This window comes from Convolutriloba macropyga, chromosome 14, assembly GCF_964194025.1.
Source record: "Convolutriloba macropyga chromosome 14, txConMacr16.3, whole genome shotgun sequence".
NCBI classification, from domain to species: Eukaryota; Metazoa; Xenacoelomorpha; order Acoela; family Convolutidae; genus Convolutriloba; species Convolutriloba macropyga.
Genome location: NC_134481.1, coordinates 18,073,746 through 18,087,060, shown reverse-complemented (window position 1 = coordinate 18,087,060; position 13,315 = coordinate 18,073,746). Strand labels below are relative to the sequence as shown.

The 13,315-nt window shown below is 35.3% G+C and overlaps 1 protein-coding gene across 1 annotated transcript in view; it reads right to left on the bottom strand.

Moving 5' to 3' along the window:
- LOC142353110 (uncharacterized) overlaps positions 1-13,315 on the bottom strand; it is a 576,000-nt gene that overhangs the window by 109,735 nt on the left and 452,950 nt on the right. The gene's annotated exons all lie outside the window — the stretch shown is intronic.

The following is a 13,315-nucleotide window of genomic DNA, read 5'->3' as shown; positions in this document are numbered from 1 at the left end:
CCCTTGTCCAATTTTTCTTGATAGCAAATACGCTGGTTTCTCAAAGAGATTGAGAATATGAAACGAAGAGGCGATTTGAGTATTTCACGCTTTTTTCTTGGGTATTTCACGAGTAATTCTTGGGTAGGTTTCAACTCAAAATTTTTGAATCGGTCACATTTTGAAAGAAAACCGTCACTTCAGTTCCAATTGTAGATCCCTTCATAAATCATTTTACGACCCCTCGTTTTCTAAACGAACCGCAACCCTCCTACGAAGCATTGATTCTCTTCTGAACATAAGTATTCAAAAGGCTGATATACTAGCTTATTGGGAGAATTATGAAATGTCTTTTCCAAGGTTTCCTCCTTTGACTATCGTAGTTTTTTTAATTTATTCCTCGCCAAGTGCGCATAAAAAACAGGATACGCTAAAAATTACTGAGCAACACAAACTTTCTTTCTCATGCGCGCCATATTTTGGTAATGATTTTTGTAGAAATTCGAACAATTGAAAGATACAAATTTAGCGCGTTTTTGTTTCCCTCAATATTTCGGGCACATTTTGCTTCGACAAAGCTTTCAGGTGCTTTTTGTCTCCAACAAAAATTTGGGTATTAATGCCTGGGTCAAAATTACCTTTGATCAGACTCTAAAACTTTCAACATTAATGCTGATATCTTTTTTGATACAAATATTGCATTGAATTCAGCAAAACTGTTGCAAAACGTGGGGCTATTAATGTTGAATGCGCTAGTTAAATGCGTTGGGGAAAACGCTAAAAAAATGCAAAGTTACTAAAAATTTGCAGCTAGTATATAGAGAAACCATCCAAAAGTTTACTGGTCTAAATAGTTACAAAACGCTCATAAGAATTGCGGTGTATGTGTTGGACAGCATCGGAAACTTTTCAACGCGTTCTCTGTCAAAATGTCGGCAATTCTTTGGTAAATTGTTGATTCAGTTAAAAACTGGAAAAACGCGCAATGATGTTAAGTCGGAAGTCTTCATCAAAACTATTAATTTTGCTGTAAAAGTTTTCACCTTTTATGAACTAAGTTGACAATCAATTTCCACGCCGTACGTAATAATTATAGAGCTACACAACATTGAAGTAATACTAAAGAACCGAAACTTCGAAGTTGGTCTACTCGGGGGGTAATCCAATACACAAAACGATTCTCAAAATTGTCAAACTTTATTAGACAAAAACCAGATCTCAGTCAGTTAAAGCTAAAACGGTAAAGGTGGTCCAGCTACCGTTCCTCAGTAAAACTGTCTGCTAGGTTTTTGACCCATGTGTTCCAAAGTCCACAGTTTTGTTTGCGGAGGTCAGCCTGAACCATTGAGTACAAAAATGTTCAAAGTTTTTCACAGTTTTCTTAGAGTTCAGTATTAGTTTTATATGCAATCTTTCTGTCTTTAATATTAGTCAATAAACAGTTTCCAGAAGATTCATCTCTTACACTTAGAGATGTTAGGAATGGCTCACAAAAATCTTCATGAGATTTCTTAATGTAGGGAAAGATTATGGAGCAAAAATAGGGATCTATTCTGTTTCGCTGCGCCTCCCCACAGATTAGCGAGCATAAATCTTTTATGACCTTCCAGGCGCACGTGCTATTTTCTTACAAAGTAAAGTGCTGTATAGCAACATATAATTTGTAACGGGGGTCACAAAAAACACCGGGGGATCCAAAAAGAGTATAGAATTTTTTATTGGAGTCTTTTTTCGACTACTGCAAAGAAAAAAACCTGTATATGGGAACTAGAATTGAACTGTTAAAAAAACTGTAAAAAGCTTGAAAAACGTCTTGTTCTGAAGATTTCACATCAAATCCAGCAAACATAACTGAGCACTTTAGAACACCTGGTTCAACAATTTAGCAACAAAGTGAATTGAGGAACGGTAATTGAACCACCATTGATTTTATAGCTTTAGTTGACTGAGATCTTGTTTATATCTACAGCCGATTGACAGTTTTTAGAAATGTTGTGTATTCGATTTGACATATGGCCCCAGAATTGTGATAAGCAGCCGGGAAATTACGTACTCTTAAAGCCTTACCACTCACAAGCTTCCATATGAAATTCACCGAAAACTTTTTTATTAACGTAATTTCATGGTGTGAGGCACGGTTCGTAGAGTTTGACCCCCTCCCAAATTTGTCAATTAAAATTAAAAAACTGATTAATTCGGTCCATTTGTTTAACTTCAATACTAATGGCAAAGTATTTTTGACGCCAACAACAACGAAATGTTGTTTTTGATAGTAAGGTGATGTATGACAACAACAAAAAACAAAGCTAAATCAAAAATTCTCAAAAACCCCTTCCAAAAAATATTTGAAGGAAAAAATTATGCAAGACCTAAAACAGACCTAAAAAATGTCTATCATACAGAATAGGATCCCGAAAGGCAAACACCCAAGTGGAAGCAATAATGAAAAACGATACTCTTCATGTTATCAGAAGACATAAGTCACGTAATTGAAAATGTATAGAAATAGCTTCAATCTAGATCACAGCCATATTTCTGTAAATCTTGGCTCCAAAAAATCAGAGTTTTTCGTTGAATTGTTATTTATGCACAACAATAGAAACAAAAAAACACCTACTGATTGCACTTGTGCGAAAAAGTTCCTCTAAACTATGCCTTTTACCGCTGAGAAGAATTTCTATCAGATGCGTCACACAGATCTTATAGGCAGTAGTAAGAAGCTCAATTCTTCTTTAGGGAAACACAAAAACTTTATATACTAAAACACTGACATATCTACAAATAAACATGTAGGAGAAAACTTTAGGCGCTTATCATCATAACTTCTGTTACCGGTACAAAGAGTCCACTTCACACAACGAAATTGGAATTTTTCAAGTTTTCTTAGGGACACTAGAAAGGGGTGCCATGTCAGAACTACGTATTGCAAATTTGACTGAACAAATTTCTTATATAGAAGTTTCCGCCTGGAGACAGTTACTCTCGTCGGAGCAATTCGTTCCAAAAAATTTAAGACTCTTGAAGTTTTCGCACTACACTGATTGATATGTCTATCACAAGTGAGGTTTTAACAAATGGCAGTTCCCCGATAGGGTCACAATTCCCCGATAGGGTCTAAGTGGTGAAGAAGTGAGCCTTTGAGATTGAGTTCCGCAACGTTATGTTGTCCAAAAGAAATGAGCTTGCATTTTTTCGGGTGAAAGTCGAACACATTGACCGACGAAAAAATTTAGAAATTCAAAGCTCTTTGAATGTCACTTGACAGAGACTCAGTAAAAAATTTGAGGTCGTCACAATACAAATAAGATTTAAAATGTTCGAGCAATTCCATCACATCATTAATGAACGAAATGAAAAAAGCGGCCCCAAGACGCTACTCCGAGGAACACCAAAATTAACACTAATTTCGTTATAGAAAACATTATCAATTTTAACTTTCTGTGTCTTACAGTCCTAACTTTCTGTGTCCTAAGACTCAAACAATGCAATAAAGGCAGAATCAAAACAAAGAGATGCTATTTTTAACAGTAGTACATAATATGAGAAAAAAGCAAATGGTTTCGCGACGTCAAAATGTACCGCCAAATAAACTGCAAGGTAGTCTCTGCTACTATAGACACTCTCAAAATAGGCTAAAATTTGGCTAACAGTGCTGCGATTCCTCATGAAACCATGTTTATGCCTCTTAATTTGATCTCGCACCCGAGCGTAAGTAAAGTTAAAGATGGGTTTCGCAGGGTTTCCAAAAGCCACACAGAAGATCTCAATAATTTTTTTTTAATTGAAATTCAAGGGTGCCATTAGATGAGCGCAGTCTGATAAATCAACGATGGAATGAAATCGCTGCCCATATATTAATCATTATTGGAAAGCTTCAAAGCATTGTAAACGTCAGTTACAGAGAAAGAGGAACAATCTTTGAGTCTTTATTTGAGGCTTTCATCTGGTTTCAACACAGAGCTAATAAAAATAATGTTCAACTGAGGGTTATGAATGCTGCTGCCAGCTTTGAGATCACCATAAAACATGTTGCATTGATAATTGGTTAATAGTGTCGCTTTTTTGTAGTCGTGCCAAGTCGTATATTAATAACAATTATGAGAAGAATCCACGGTTAAAAAAACGACAAATCCCTGTTAAACTATTATTAGTAATTTGGACATCAAACAAGGACATTGCGTAAAAAAAATCAATAGTATATTCAATAACATTTTCAGAAGAGAGCAATATTTGGAAGCAAGTTCCTTTGTGGTCACTTCCGGACACATTCTCGAAAATAACGCACGGCGAAAGCCCTGATTTTGAAAATGAAACCTCATTTCTGTTGCTAGAAGACCAATTAATTTACAAAGGAACTAACAGCGTTGATGAAACCTTTCGACTTGAATTTATTGCAATTCTATTTTTTAGATATCTTGAATCAAAGAGTTTCAAAAGATTTGCGGTAATTTTGGCAGAGAACGTGGTGACTTTTTTCCAGACTGGTTCAACGCACTCACCGCAATTCCTGTGAGTGTTTTCTGACCATTGAGGTGGAATAATTTCTGACAACTTCTGCTAAAATCATCAGCAAGTTTTTCGCATGGTTTTCGCAAAAATGAAATCAAAATTAGATATCGGACTTTGTAGAATCTTTTCATAGGTAACACTGATCAAACCAACAATTCAAAAAAAAATTGGGTGGAGACAAAGGCACCTGAAAAACCCAACGAGGCTAACTGTGACCAAATTTAAGAAGGAAACAAAAACACGCCAGTTTTGACGCTTTTATATGATTGAAAATCTTTTGCTCAAACTTCTTCATTTTTTCTACAATATTCACTAACAAAATTTAGCAAGCGTGAAGAAAAAACGTTTATATTGCTGGTTATTTTTCAACGTCTCCTGTTTTTTATGCTCATGCCAACTTGGCGATGAGTAACTTAAAAAACACTACAACACTCCATGAAAGAAGACTTGCTTGAGACATTTTATAAATCGCCCAGTAAGCGAATATATTGCCATTTGAACAGCTTATGTTCAGGAAACATCACCGATTTGTAAGAGGGTTGCGCAATGTTAAGGAAAAGAGAGGCCAAAAAAGATTTAAAAGATATCATCAAGAGGAATGTAAAAGACAGTGTTCCTTCGCGTTTAATTGAAGACGATTCAAAGCATTTAAGTGGAATCCAACTCAGGAAATGATCGTGAAATATTCAAATTGCGTCGTCGTTTCAAGCTCTGCTAGGCAGAGAATTTGGTAACTTTCAACGTGATTTGCATTGCATTATGTTCCAGTACTGTTCGGTGCGTTCACAAAACATGCTTGACAGGGGATGTCAATGGCACGGCTTATCTATGGGCTGGATTTGGTGTTCATAGAGCAAACGCTAACGTTCAGGATTTAACCAGTGCAGTAAGGAGGGACTGTCGACAGAAGTTTAAAGCGATATACAACACTAACAGCTGCGAATCAATTTCCATACAAAAAATATCATTGTCTTGAAGTATTGAGGCGACGACGTTCTATTCTTTTTTGCTGTCTACGCATTCCTACAAAGAAAACAAATATACTGGTGTTTGACTTATTCGAAAAGTAGTGCCAAAAAAGAACAAGGTGCAAGCATCTCACGAATCTTCCTTGGTTCTCATCAGTCGTAAACTCAACCTATCTTAGACCAGTTGTGGACATCAAGTCCTTTTCTTCAAAATTCACTGATGCAAAGACATTTCAATTGATTTGCAAAAGTTTTGACAAAGAAGGCTTGATTTTTCTCCCACCAGGGTTCAACGCACTCAACGCGACTCCTCTGAGTGTTTTGTTACAATTGGGATCAATTGTTGATACAATTGTTGATTTTATCAGCAAATTCATAACACACTTGCGGTTTCTAGCTGCTCTTTTTGAAACATTTACATAACATTTTCATTTAAAAAATTAAGAGCCACACTTTTTACAAAAAATTTTGTCTAATTGTTGCAACGGTTCCCCCCAAAAAACTTAAAAATGAAGTTTGGATTTTATAGAGTCTATTCATACTTAACTTTGACCAAGCTTATAACTCAACCAAGTTTTTGGTGAAAACATAAGCAGCTGAAATTATTGACGCGGCTAAAATTTTGAAGGAAATAAACATCCGCCAGTTTTGCGGCTTTCAATTGAATGATAACTTTTGCTCAAACTATTTCGTTTTTTCTACAATATTCAGTAACAAGTTCTAGCGATCACAAAAAAGAGTGTTTATGTTGCGAGTTTATTTTCAACGTCTTCTGTTTTTTATCTGGACACTCATTTGGCGAGGAGTAAATTCAAAAAATACTACAGAACTCAGTGAAAGAAATATTGGTCGAGAAAATAAAAAATTTGCCAAATAGACAAGAATATCAGCCTTTTGTATACCTTTTCTTCAAAATGGATCAACGATTTGTAAGAGGGTTAGGCGGTGTTTATGAAACAAGCGTCCGTAAAAAAGTTTGTGAAAATATCACCAAGGGAAACGTAAAATTTGGGAATTCCTGTGTTAACGCAATTCCTGTGTGTGTTTTTTCACGTTCAGGATCAAATGTTTTCTGATGATTTCTGTTGAATTTACCAGCAAATCTTTAAATTATTTGCTGTTTTTAGCTGTTATTTTACAAAATTTCACTTGAATCATTGCAACGGTTATACTCAAAAAGAATTCAAAATTAAGTTCACACTTCATAGAGTCTATTCATAGGTAACTGTGACAAAGCCAATATTTTAACTAATTTTTTAGTGGAATCAAAAGCACCAAAAAAATGTTGCCGAGGCAAAGTGTGACCAAAATGGAAAAGGCAACAAAACGCGCCATTATTGCGGCTTTTAACTGATTGAATACCTTTCATTCAAACTGTTTCATTTTTTCTACAACATTCAGTAGCAAAATCTAGCGATAGTGAAAAAATTGTGTTTATGTTGCGAATTATTTTTTAACGTCTCCTGTTTCTTATTTATATGCTCTTTGGGCAAAGATTAAACTTAAAAAAATTTACACATCTCAGTGAAAGACAACTTTGTAGAGACATACTATAATTCGCCCAATAAGCGTGTATATCAGCCTTTCGAATACCTTATGTTCAAAAAGGATCAACGATTCGTTAGATAATTACGCGGTGTTTATGAAACAAGCGTCTGTAAAAACATTTTTGTAAACATCATCAAAAAGAACGTAAATTACGGGAATTTTTCACATTTAAATTTTAACCAATTCAAGTCCTTCAAGTTGAAAACGACTCAAATAATGAGCGTGAAATTTCGAATTGCGAACTTCAGGAATATATTCGAGAGACCTGGGTATGGAAACTTTAGTTTTGCTATGCAGAGAGGTTGGTCACATTCGATGTGATTTTCCCTGCATTAGGCTGCAAAATTGTCATACGCGTTAAAGAAACGTTTTTGACAGGGGATGTCAGCGACACGACTGTTTTAAGGGCTGGATTTGGTGTTCATAGACAAGTCCACGAAGATTTAGGAATTAGCCAGACTAGTTGAGTTGAAATGTAGACAGAAGTTGAAAATGATATCCAGAACTAACAGCTGCAAATCGACTTCCATGCAGAAGAATTCAATGTCAAAAAAAATAGTGGCAACAGCGTTTTGTCTTTTGTGCTGTCTAGACCATCTTATAAAATAAGTTTCATGTAACTGGTGTTTGACTTTTTTGAAAAAAGTTTTTGCAAAATTGAACAATGCGCAAGCATCGAACGAAGCTTCGTTGCTTATCATCACTGGTGAACTCACCCTATCTTAGACTAGTTGTTTACACCAGTTCTCAATAATTTTTGAGTTTTATTGAAACAAAGACTTTTGAAAAGATTTGCGGTAATTTTGGTAAAAAAATAATTTTTTCCCACCACGGTTCAACGCATTCAACGCAAAACCTGTGTGTCTTTTGCCACAATTGCAATCAAATATTTTCTGATTACTTTTTTTTAAATTACCAGCAAATCTTGAAAACATTTGTTGTTTTTAGCTGTTCTTTTTCAAAATTTCAGTTGGATCATTAGAACGGTTGTCCCCAAAAAGAGTTCAAATTTAAATTCACACTTCGTAGAGTCTACTCATAGGTAACTGTGACCAAGCCAATATATTAACTATTTTTTTAGTGGAATCAAAAGCACCAAAAAAATGATGCCGAGGCAAAGTGTGACCAAAATGGAAAAGGCAACAAAACGCGCCATTATTGCGGCTTTTAACTGATTGAATACCTTTCATTCAAACTGTTTCATTTTTTCTACAACATTCAGTAGCAAAATCTAGCGATAGTGAAAAAATTGTGTTTATGTTGCGAATTATTTTTTAACGTCTCCTGTTTCTTATTTATATGCTCTTTGGGCAAAGATTAAACTAAAAAAATTTTACACATCTCAGTGAAAGACAACTTTGTAGAGAAATACTATAATTCGCCCAATAAGCGTGTATATCAGCCTTTTGAATACCTTATGTTCAAAAAGGATCAACGATTCGTTAGATAATTACGCGGTGTTTATGAAACAAGCGTCTGTAAAAACATTTTTGTAAACATCATCAAAAAGAACGTAAATTACGGGAATTTTTCACATTTAAATTTAAACCAATTCAAGACCTTCAAATTGAAACCGGCTCAAATAATGAGTGTGAAATTTCGAATTGTTAACTTCAGGAAAATATTTGAGAAACCTGCGTATGGAAAATTTAGCATTGCTATGCTGAGAAATTGGTCACATTTGATGTGACTTTCAATGCATTCAGCTGCAAAGCCGTCATATGAGTTAACAAAACGTGGTTGACAGGTGATATCAGCGACACGGCTTTTTATTGACTCCATTTGGTGTTCATAGACAAGTCAATGGAAACTCAGGAATTAGCCAGCCTAGAAAAGTGGAAATGAAGACAGAAATTGAAAACGATATCCAGAACAAACAGCTGCAAATCGACTTCCATGCAGAAGATTTCAATGTCCTGAAAAATAGTGGCGCCATTGTTTTTGTCTTCTGTGCTGTCTAAACCATCCTACGAAGGAAGTTTCACGTAAATGGTGTTTGACTTTTTGAAAAAATTGGTTGCAAAATTGAACAAGGCGCAGGCATCTAACGAAGCTTCGTTGGTTATCATCACCCGTGAACTCAATCTATCTTAGAATGGTTGTGGACATATATTCACAATCTTTTTCGAGTTTTACTGAAAAAAATACATTTAAAATTTTTGTGGTATTTTTTTTAAAGAACGGATTTTTTCGCACCACGGTTCAACGCATTTAACGCAATTCCTGTGTGTGTTTTTTCACGTTCAGGATCAAATGTTTTCTGATGATTTCTGTTGAATTTACCAGCAAATCTTTAAATTATTTGCTGTTTTTAGCTGTTATTTTACAAAATTTCACTTGAATCATTGCAACGGTTGTACTCAAAAAGAATTCAAAATTAAGTTCACACTTCATAGAGTCTATTCATAGGTAACTGTGACAAAGCCAATATTTTAACTAATTTTTTAGTGGAATCAGAAGCACCAAAAAAATGTTGCCGAGGCAAAGTGTGACCAAAATCGAAAAGGCAACAAAACGCGCCAGTATTGCGGCTTTTAACTTATTGAATACCTTTAATTCAAACTATTTCATTTTTTCTACAACATTCAGCAGCAAAATCTAGCGATAGTTAAAAAAAGTGTGTTTATTTTGCAAATTGTTTTTTTAACGTCTTCTCTTTCTAGTTTATATGCTCATTGGGCAAAGATCAAACCAAAAAACACTACACAACTCTGAAAAAAAAACATGATAGAGACATTATATAATTCGCCCAATAAGCATGTATATCAGCCTTTTGAATACTTATGTTCAAAAAGGATCAAGGATTCGTTAGAGGGTTACGCGGTGTTTATGAAACAAGTGTCCGTAAAAACATTTGTGGAAATATCACCCAGGGGAATGTAAATTACGGGAATTTTTCACATTTCAATTTTAACCAATTCAAGTCCTTTAAGTCGAAAACGACTCAGATAATGAGCGTGAAATACTCAATTGCGAACTTCAGGAATATCTTCGAGAAACCTGCGTATCGGAAATTTAGCTTTGTTCTGCAGAGATATTGGTAACATTCGATGTGATTGGCATTGCATTAACATGCAAAATTGTCATATGCGTGGGCAAAACATGGTTGACAGGGAGTTTCAGTGGAACTTTTTTCTAAGGGCGGGATTTGGTTGTCATAGAAAAGACCTCGAAAGATCAGGAGTTAGCCACTCTAGTGAAGAGGAGATATAGACAGAATTTAAAAACGGTATCCAGCACTAACAGCTGTAAAAGGACTTCAATGAATTCAATGTCTTTAAAATAGAGGCGACAGTGTTTTTGTCTTTTGTGCTGTCTAAACCCTCCTATAAAAGAAGTTTCATGTAACTGGTGTTTGAGTTTTTTGTAAATATTAGAGGTAAATTGAACAAAGCGCAATCATCTAATGAAGCTTCCTTGCTTCTCATCACTCGTGAACTCAACTTATCTTAGACTAGTTGTGGACATCAATTCACAATCTTTTTCGAGTTTTACTGAAACAAAGACTTTTAAAAAGTTTTGCGGTTTTTTTGCAGAGCAAGGATTTTTTTCACACCACGGTTCAACGCATTCAACGCAATTCCTGTGTGTGTTTTTTCACATTCAGGATCAAATGTTTTCTGATGATTTCCGTTGAATTTACTATCAAATTTTGGAAAGATTTCTTGTTTTCAGCTGTTTTTTCACAAAGCTTCGCTTGATTCATTGCAACAGTCGTCCCCCAAAAGAATTCAATATTTTGTTTAGACTTCGTAGAGTCTATTCATTGGTAACTTTGACCATGCCAAAATTTTAACTAATTTTTTGGTGGAATCAAAAGCAACAATAAATTTTGCAAAAGCAAAAGGTGACCAAAATCATGAAAAAAACAAATACGAACCAGAGTTGCCACATTTAGTTGAGTGAATACCTTGGCTCAAACTGTTTCATTTTTTCTTCGATATTCATTACCAAAATCTAGCGAGAGTGAAAAAATATTGCTTATGCTCTGAGTTAATTTTAAACGTCTCTGTTTTTTATGCGCAGGCTCATTTGGCGAAGATTAAAATAGTTTTAACTAAAAAACTCATTAAAACAAATCTTGGTAAAGACGGTTTATAAATAGCAAGTATGTCAGCTTTTTGAAATGTAGACAGAAATTGAAAACGATATCCAGTCATATTGAATTTTTGAAAAACAGTAGTGTCAAAACTGAACAAGGCGCGAGCATCCCAACAAAAGTTTCCTTGCTTCTCGTCAATCAATCACTCAACCTATCGTAAACTAGTTTTGAACACCAATTCCCAAATTTTAGGGAGCTTAACTCATGCAAAGACTTTGAAAACAAGAGGCCATATACAAGTTTTTGAAGATATCACCAAGGGGAACGTTCATGACGGTTTGCTTTCACTTGTAAATTTTAACCGATTTAAGACCTTTAAGTTGAAAGCGACTCAAATAATGGGCGTGAAATACTCAAATTGCGAACTTCAAGATTATCTTCGAGAAACCTGCGTATCGGAAAACTAGCTTTGCTCTGCAGAGATATTGGTAACATTCGATGTGATTGGCATTGCATTAACCTGCGAAAATGTCATTTGCGTGGGCAAAACATGTTTGACAGGGGATTTCAATGAAACGGTTTTTTTAAGGGCGGGATTTGGTTGTCATAGAAAAGGCCTCGAAAGATCAGGACTTAGCCAATCTAGTGAAGAGGAAATGTAGACAGAAATTGAAAACGATATCAAGTCATATTGAATTTTTGAAAAAAATGTGGTGTCAAAATTGAACAAGGCGCGAGCATCCCAACAAGCTTCCTTGCTTCTCGTCAATCAATCACTCAACCTATCGTAAACTAGTTTTGAACACCAATTCCCAAATTTAATGGAGCTTTACTCAATCAAAGACTTTGAAAGCAAGAGGCCATATACAAAATTTTGAAGATATCACCAAGGGGAACGTTCATGACGGTTTGCTTTCACTTGTAAGTTTTAACCGATTTAAGAACTTTAAGTTGAAACCGACTCAAATAATGGGCGTGAAATAATCAAAATGCGAACTTCAAGATTATCTTCGAGAAACCTGCGTATCGGAAATTTAGCTTTGCTCTGCAGAGATATTGGTAACATTCGATGTGATTGGCATTGCATTAACCTGCAAAATTGTCATTTGCGTGGGCAAAACATGTTTGACAGGGGATTTCAAAGGAACGGTTTTTTTTAAGGGCGGGATTTGGTTGTCATAGAAAAGGCCTCAAAAGATCAGGAGTTAGCCACTCTAGTGAAGAGGAAATGTAGACAGAAATTGGAAACGATATCCAGTCATATTGAATTTTTGAAAACAAGTAGTGTCAAAATTGAACAAGGCGCGAGCATCCCAAGAAGCTTCCTTGCTTCTCGTCAATCAATCACTCAACCTATCGTAAACTAGTTTTGAACACCAATTCCCAAATTTAATGGAGCTTTACTCAATCAAAGACTTTGAAAGCAAGAGGCCATATACAAAATTTTGAAGATATCACCAAGGGGAACGTTCATGACGGTTTGCTTTCACTTGTAAATTTTAACCGATTTAAGAACTTTAAGTTGAAACCGACTCAAATAATGGGCGTAAAATAATCAAAATGCGAACTTCAAGATTATCTTCGAGAAACCTGCGTATCGGAAATTTAGCTTTGCTCTGCAGAGATATTGGTAACATTCGATGTGATTGGCATTGCATTAATCTGCAAAATTGTCATTTGCGTGGGCAAAACATATTTGACAGGGGATTTCAATGAAACGGTTTTTTTAAGGGCGGGATTTGGTTGTCATAGAAAAGGCCTCGAAAGATCAGGAGTTAGCCAATCTAGTGAAGAGAAAATGTAGACACAAATTGAAAACGATATCAAGTCATATTGAATTTTTGAAAAAAAGTAGTGTCAAAATTGAACAAGGCGCGAGCATCCCAACAAGCTTTCTTGCTTCTCGTCAATCAATCACTCAACCTATCGTAAACTAGTTTTGAACACCAATTCCCAAATTTAATGGAGCTTTACTCAAGCAAAGACTTTGAAAGCAAGAGGCCATATACAAAATTTTGAAGATATCACCAAGGGGAACGTTCATGACGGTTTGCTTTCACTTGTAAATTTTAACCAATTTAAGACTTTTAAGTTGAAACCGACTCAAATAATGGGCGTAAAATAATCAAAATGCGAACTTCAAGATTATCTTCGAGAAACTTGCGTATCGGAAATTTAGCTTTGCTCTGCAGAGATATTGGTAACATTCGATGTGATTGGCATTGCATTAACCTGCAAAATTGTCATTTGCGTGGGCAAAACATGTTTG